At 34.5% G+C, this 7500-nt stretch overlaps 1 protein-coding gene across 1 annotated transcript in view; it reads right to left on the bottom strand.

Annotated features, from left to right (window-relative positions):
• The window catches only part of LOC113813210 (igLON family member 5), a gene marked incomplete in the record, with an annotated part of 52708 nt that overhangs the window by 44821 nt on the left and 387 nt on the right, over positions 1-7500 (bottom strand).

The following is a 7500-nucleotide window of genomic DNA, read 5'->3' as shown; positions in this document are numbered from 1 at the left end:
GCCTAGAATCCGAGACACAGATCAGCGAGCAAGGAGCGCGGGGGAGAGGTGTGCAACCTATGCAATCGGCGCATACCTTCTTCAGTGACAGTCCCCTTGGCTTATTAATATCACCTACATATTTTCGCCCCAACTTTATGTCTATCGCTGGTGGCGCTTTTGCCAAAGACCAGTTTACACTGGCCTTATGCTGCCGGGCGGTTGGCTCTGAACACAAGGATGATTCAGGTAAGGGTTTCGCAGACAGATTGGGCCGGTTTCTTATCAACTACAAATGCTTGGCGGTTCTGAACGGTGTGTTACGCGCGTGTGTTAAGCCTTGGGGTGATGCTGATTAATTCACATACCAGGGTAGACAGTTTGTGTAGCGTCATGTAGTTCAGTGTTAGATGTGTTTGAGTATGGGGAAACACCTATATGTGGTGTAGAACTGTATACAGTGTGGGATTCCGTGTGAATTTATTAGATTATGTTAAAACATATACTATTCATATGCTGTAGTAGCTAATATAGTATACATCTCTATTACATATACGCATATACTTGAAAACACATGGAAGCAAGGATATTATTAGCATAGGCGCATACTCACAAATATTCCTGTTATTCAAAAATACGATCTTTAAAAAAAAAATCAATTATAGTAATCAAAATAACGCATTCAGAAGACTAAATATATATAAAACAGACGTAGACGTATTGCAGGAAGGGGGCTGAATAGATTGCTTTTGAATATTCATGGGCCCAGGAAGATACAGTTGCTAATAAAGAACTGAAGATGCGTATCAGCAGCTTTCCATCAGAAAATGCATAAATATTTATAGTTCATCTCAAACTTTTTAAACGACCGACAGGCACGTTTTTATTTTCTAAATAAAGCCTAGAATAATGGGTGTGTATATATATATATGCATATATGTATATATATATATATATATATATATATATATATATATATATATATATATATATATGTATGTATGTATGTATGTATGTATGTATATATGTATGTATATGTATACACATACACACACACACACACACACACACACACACACACATATATATATATATATATATATATATATATATATATATATATATATATATATATACATATACATATATATATATATATATATATATATACACATATATATATAAACACACTCACATATATATTTACATATATGTATGTATGTATATCTACCTATCTGCCTATATATATATATATATATATATATATATATATATATATATATATGTGTGTGTGTGTGTGTGTGTGTGTGTGTGTGTGTGTGTGTGTGTGTGTGTGTGTGTGTGTGTGTGTATATATATATATATATATATATATATATATATATATATATATATATATATGTTTGTATATACATATATATGCATATATATTTATATCTATACATATATATAATATATATACACACCAGTGACACTAGTGTCAAGAATCTTTCAAATTTGACTTACCTAAATTTAGCATGAGTAGCATGACTGAACAATATTTATTCATGGGGTGGACTGAATTCATTCCTCTGTTGTGTCAAAGATACAGTGGCTATCATAATGTAAATAACAAATATCATAAGGAAAACAAGCAATGTTCTCTTTTACTAATTTAATTAAATCGTAAGGATATCTCTATTTTCTACCCTCCCTTTGCCAAATGATTATAAATCGATAATTATTGCAATGAACATAATGAACGCAAACATGAGACAGGATCAAGACACTCACCCCCAGTCCCTAATATTTCCTGTCATTACACTGGACGAAAAGCTGATCGATCCTTCCCTTCCAACTTTAATAATTTCCCTTTCTTTCAATTGACTCTGGACAACTATCCCTTTTTCCAATTTATTACTTAGTCTAATCGGAATTCCCTTTTGACAAATCCAATTGCTTTATCAATGAGCCCCGCCCCCCCCCCCAAAAAAAAAATAAATAAATAAACAAATAAATATCTACAATGGCTAGCGTTGAATGGTGTGTGGCGTCTCCATGTCTTCGCTTTCCCCAACCTTTCCTTCTCTCTCTGCTTGCACGACGATGCAATGCCTCCGTTTGACAAGTACACTGAGAACAGTATTCCTAATATTGGTGGTTTTTAATAATGACAATGACCATGATACTAACAACGATAATGATGGAAATAACGGTAATAATAATGATAAAAATAATAGTAACAATGTTGATAATGATAATTATAATAACCATACTAATAACAGTAAAAACAACTGTAATGATAATAATTATAAAATTAATCATAATAATAACAAGAATGATGAAAATAATGATAATAATAGTAAGATGGTAATAATAATAATAATTAATATAATAACTTGTTTATTCTAAATAGTCTAAAATAATATATGGTGATAATAATAACGTTTATGAGGATAACTATGATAATAATAATAGGAAAAACAATAAAAATGATATTAATGATGCTAATAATAGCAATAATAATAATAATAACTATAACAATTATAATGAAAATGATGATAACCCTTTTCTAAATAAAGATATACCAAATTATCCTCTATCTCTTAAACATTTCATCCACACACACACAGATATACATACATATAGATAGATAGATATTCATTGTATTATTATGATTGCTAATATTATAAGTAGTGGTGGTTAGTAGTAGAAATAGTAGTAATTCTAATAATAATGATTTTGCTCGTGGCAACAATAATGATGATGATGGAAATTTTAGTAAAATCATTATCCTTATTGTCATTATCATTATTATTACTGTGAAAATAGTAAAACTACAACAGCAATAATAATACTAATGACAATAACAACATAACATTAATAATAAGAAGGATAATGATAACAATTACTCTAATGATGATGATGATGATAACAACGATAACAGTAATAATAATAACAATAATAAAAACAATGATGACAAAATCAGTCATAATAATAACAATAATAATAATATCAATAACTATAATGAAAATAATAATGATAATATTAACAATAATAATGACTATAATAAGTTTTCTATTCTAAATAAAGTCTATTCTAAATAATAATAATAATAATAATAATAATAATAATAATAATAATAATACTGTGAATGATATTTATAAAAGGAAATATAATATTATAATAATATTTATAAAAATAATAATGGTAATAGCAATATCAATAATAATAATAATAATGATAATAATGAAAAAATAAACAATGATAATAATACTAAAACTATACAAAAGAATGTATTATTATTATCATTATCTTTATTATTAATGTTGTTGTTGTTTTTGTTATCAAGATTATTATTACTATTATCACCATTATTGATACTATTATAACGAAAAATGATAAGTAAACATGATGATAACAACAATAATAATCCTCATCAACAGCATCAGTATAATAATTTCCATCCTTTTCCTCTCCAATTCCTTTCCGTTTTCCCTTCCCCATCCTGCCTTTTCTCGTATTCCACATTCCTCCCTTTCTCAATTAAGCCCCTTTCCCCTCCCTTTCTCCCTCCCCCACCTTTCTTCTTTAATTCCCTCTCTTCTCTCCCTTCCTCTCCCCATCCCCTCCTACCTTCCTTCAACCTCCCCCTCGGATACTCGTATAAATACTAAATGTGCATAAACTGACGGTCTAATTCCTTCCATGCAGTGTGTACTTGCCTCGCACTCATGTGATAATTACGGTGGACGGTGCAATGATGATAATGATAACAATGATGGTGATAATAATAATAACAATAATGATAACGACAATAATAATAATAATCACCATCATCATAATAACGGCAATAATAATTATAATAATATTGACAAAAATAATAACAATAACGATGGTAATGAGAGTAATGATAATAATAATGATAATAGTAATAATGATAATAATAACAATAATATGACAATGCTAATTGATAATATCAGTAATAATGATAATAATGATGATGACAATAATAATTATAATTAGTAATAATAATATTAATAATAATGATAATAATTATAATAATTATTATACCAATACTAATAATAAAATAATATCATTATCATTATCAACAACAATAATGATGATTATAATAAAAGTAAAAACTAAATAATTTATTTTTCATCCAAACGAAGCGAACTGAACTTTACAGCCACGTGGAATATCCTATGAAATAAGACTTCAGGCGCAACGCACTCCAGATCTGCAAATTCATGTAATATGCTTTTGGAACGCAATTACTCCAGCGTTACAGGTAATATGGAGTAATATTAACATTATTATTATTAATATTGTTATTATCATTACTATCATTATTATTATTAGTTATATCATAATTATCATCATTATAATGAATTATTGTAGTGGTGGTAGCCGTAGCATTTACTTTATTATCATTGCCATAATCATCAGCATTGTTTTCGTTATTGTTCTTGTTATAGATATTGCTTAAATCGTTGTTCTTGAAAAAGGGGTTTATTTCATTGTTTCCTTTAAACCGTCTATCATCAACTAAGCATGAAAATAGGCACCTCCATTATAATTTTACAATAATAACATGAACACAAACAGCGAAACAAACAACAAAATCAACAAAACAAACAACAAAAACAGCAAAACAAACAACAAAATCAACAAAACAAACAACAAAAACGCCAAATTATACAACAAAACTAAAAGAAAATAACAAAACAACAAAATCAACAAAAACAGCAAAGCAAACAGCAAAAACGGCAAAACAAACAACAAAGACAAAAGCAACAAAAGAAAAGAACAAAGCTAACAAAAACAGCAAAACAGACAACAAATAAAAAAAAAAACAGCTTTTATCAAACGATCCTCTTTAAGTACGATAGGCCTATGCATGCCTCACTACCTACGACAAGGAGTCGAGCAAGAAAAATCAGGAATATGAAGACGCTATCTTAATTTGTTATGATATATGTTTACACACGCGACTATTTATAAACATACGGGTAGTAATGTTCTACTTTATCACTTTATAGGCGACGGGTTTGTCATCACTTTTCGTTTAATCATCACAAGCTAATTTTTTTATGCTGTTTTTGTCATTGTTGTTTTTGTCGTTGGTGTACTAAGATAATTTTCGTTTTTTGTCTTTCATTTGAATGTCATTGATATAAGTCTGGTATTAAGAAAACGTATAGAGTCGGCATCGCAGAGACTGAATGTAGTAAAATCATCTGATAATAAAGTTGCAATATAAAAAAAATAATAGATAAATAAATAAATAAAAAATAAGAAAAATAAAAAAATAAACACTTTTTTTTAAATGACATGTATTATGGGACAAGACAGGGAGATACATTTCAAAAACCTCGTCCAACACTCATATCTTCCACGACCTTCCTTCACCTCAACCCTTCCCTCCCCTCTACCAGCCCCTTCAACCCCACAAACACCATGACCACCCGTAGCGACTTCTGTTCCTCTTACCCTTACCCTACAACCCCTCTGACCCCTCCCAAACTCTGTCGACAACCCCTCTCCACAATCTCTGCTTTCCCCTCATTCCTTCTCCCTAACTTCCTCATGCAGGGCCCTTCCCCCACCCCCTTCATCTTTCCCTGCATCCCCAACCCCCTCCCCGGACTCCCTTCCCCTTACCCACTCCTTCCCACAACCCCAACCCCCTCCCCCACTCCCTCCCGCAACCATCCTCCCCCCACTCCATTTCTCTTCCCCAATCCCTCCTACAACCCCATCCCCCTCCCCCACTCCCTTCCCCTTCCCCACTCCCTCCCACAACCCCACTCCCTCCCCCTCCACCCTGACCCCCGCTACCCCAACCCTCCCCCTATCCTTGGCTTAAGGCTTGGGGCTCTTGCCTGTTCTTCATTAGAGTCCAGCGCCGTCTGGAGCGAGCGTCTGGCAGTTAAGGCAGGCTTCATGGAGGCTTCCGAGGGGGCGTATCAGGCTGATAGCTCTCGCGGGAGCCTCCCTCCTTCGCTCCCTCCCTCCCTCCCTACTGCCCTTCCTCTCCCTCCTCTCCCTCCGTTCCTCTAGTGGGTTCTCTCCCCTCCCCTCACTCCCTCCCGTCTCGTGATCCCTTGCTTTCTCCCTCTTATTCTGTGCTCACTCGCTCCCTCCCTTCCTTTATCTCAATGTCCTTTCTCTGTTTCCTTCAATCCCTCCTTCCCTCTTGACTCCCTCTGACTTTTGCGACTCCCTCCCTTTATCCTTCAGCCATTCTTCTTACTTCCTCCTTCCCTCCCTCCTTCCCCTCTCACTTCCATCTCCTTCCCACTTCCCCCTCATTCCCTGTCACCACCAATCCACCTCCTTCCTTCCTTCCTTCCCTCTCCCTGCGCCCTCCCTCCTTCTCCCTCCCTCTCCCTCCTCCAGCAGCCTCTCCGACACTTCATAGGCCCTCCCTGCCTCTCTCTCGCCAGCCCCAGAGGCAACTCGGGCTACCTCTGCTGTAGCATTGTTCAGAGCACTGCGCCAGAAAGTCCTTGAATTGCTTGTGGGACTTCTTCAAGCTACTGTGTCTTTTTGGGCGTTTTCTTCGCTCGATTGAGAAATGCGTGTGAGAATGTTTGTATGTTTTGTTTAGTTTGTTTGGTGTATTTGTGTGATTGATTTTGGGGTTGTTTTGTTATTGCTGGAGTTGTTCTTGTTGCTGTTCTTGCTGTTGTTGTTTTTTGTTGTTTTGGTAGTTATCTGTCTTTGTTTGTTTATATTTGTGGCTTGATTCTCTTGTTGGTTATTATGTTGTTTTCATTCCTTTTTAACACAACAGAAATAATTATAATAGTTACACGTTTAATTCGGACAGCGATGGTGATATAATGATGCTGTTCAGGTTCATGTTAATATTAACGTTAATGTTGATGTTGATGTTGAATCTGGTGTTGACGTTGATGGAAATGGATATTGTAACGGTAATTTGGATGTTAGCATTTGCGTTTGTGTTACATTTAGTATTAGTGTCAAATCTGTATTATTGGTGTTGTTAAGGATAATGATGCTGACGATGATGATCAGAAAAAGTGAGGAGAAATCCAGTGATATTTTGTCTCACAGGCAATGCAATGCCGTCAGCAGCCCGAATCCCCTGACTGACGCAAAGACAATGCGCCGTACATAACAACAGGCGAATATATGGCTCACAACCCATACGTGGGCGGGCCAACCACTGGATGCCATTATGGGCGCCAGACCGTTGCGTTAGCCTCTCACTCCACCCACATGCTTACAAAGAACACACCTCCATACATATACAATTTACTGTAGATATAATCACGCGGAACAGTATTTTGACAAGCTAAATAAACTATCTACACTTTCCTTTCGCGTAAACCTGGGTAGCTTTCTTTTTTTATTCTATAAATACACCAAAATGATGCAACTTTTTTCTGAGCGATTCTCAATTAATGATTGATTGACGCGTGTCGCCCAAACCACGTGTCTTACGGAGGTATAAACGCGACATTGTATTTCCAAGTCTCCAAAACCCTTCAAATTCACGTGAGTAAAATA

Source organism: Penaeus vannamei, chromosome 15, assembly GCF_042767895.1.
Source record: "Penaeus vannamei isolate JL-2024 chromosome 15, ASM4276789v1, whole genome shotgun sequence".
Taxonomy (NCBI): Eukaryota; Metazoa; Arthropoda; class Malacostraca; order Decapoda; family Penaeidae; genus Penaeus; species Penaeus vannamei.
This window is presented reverse-complemented; position numbering and strand designations above follow the sequence as displayed.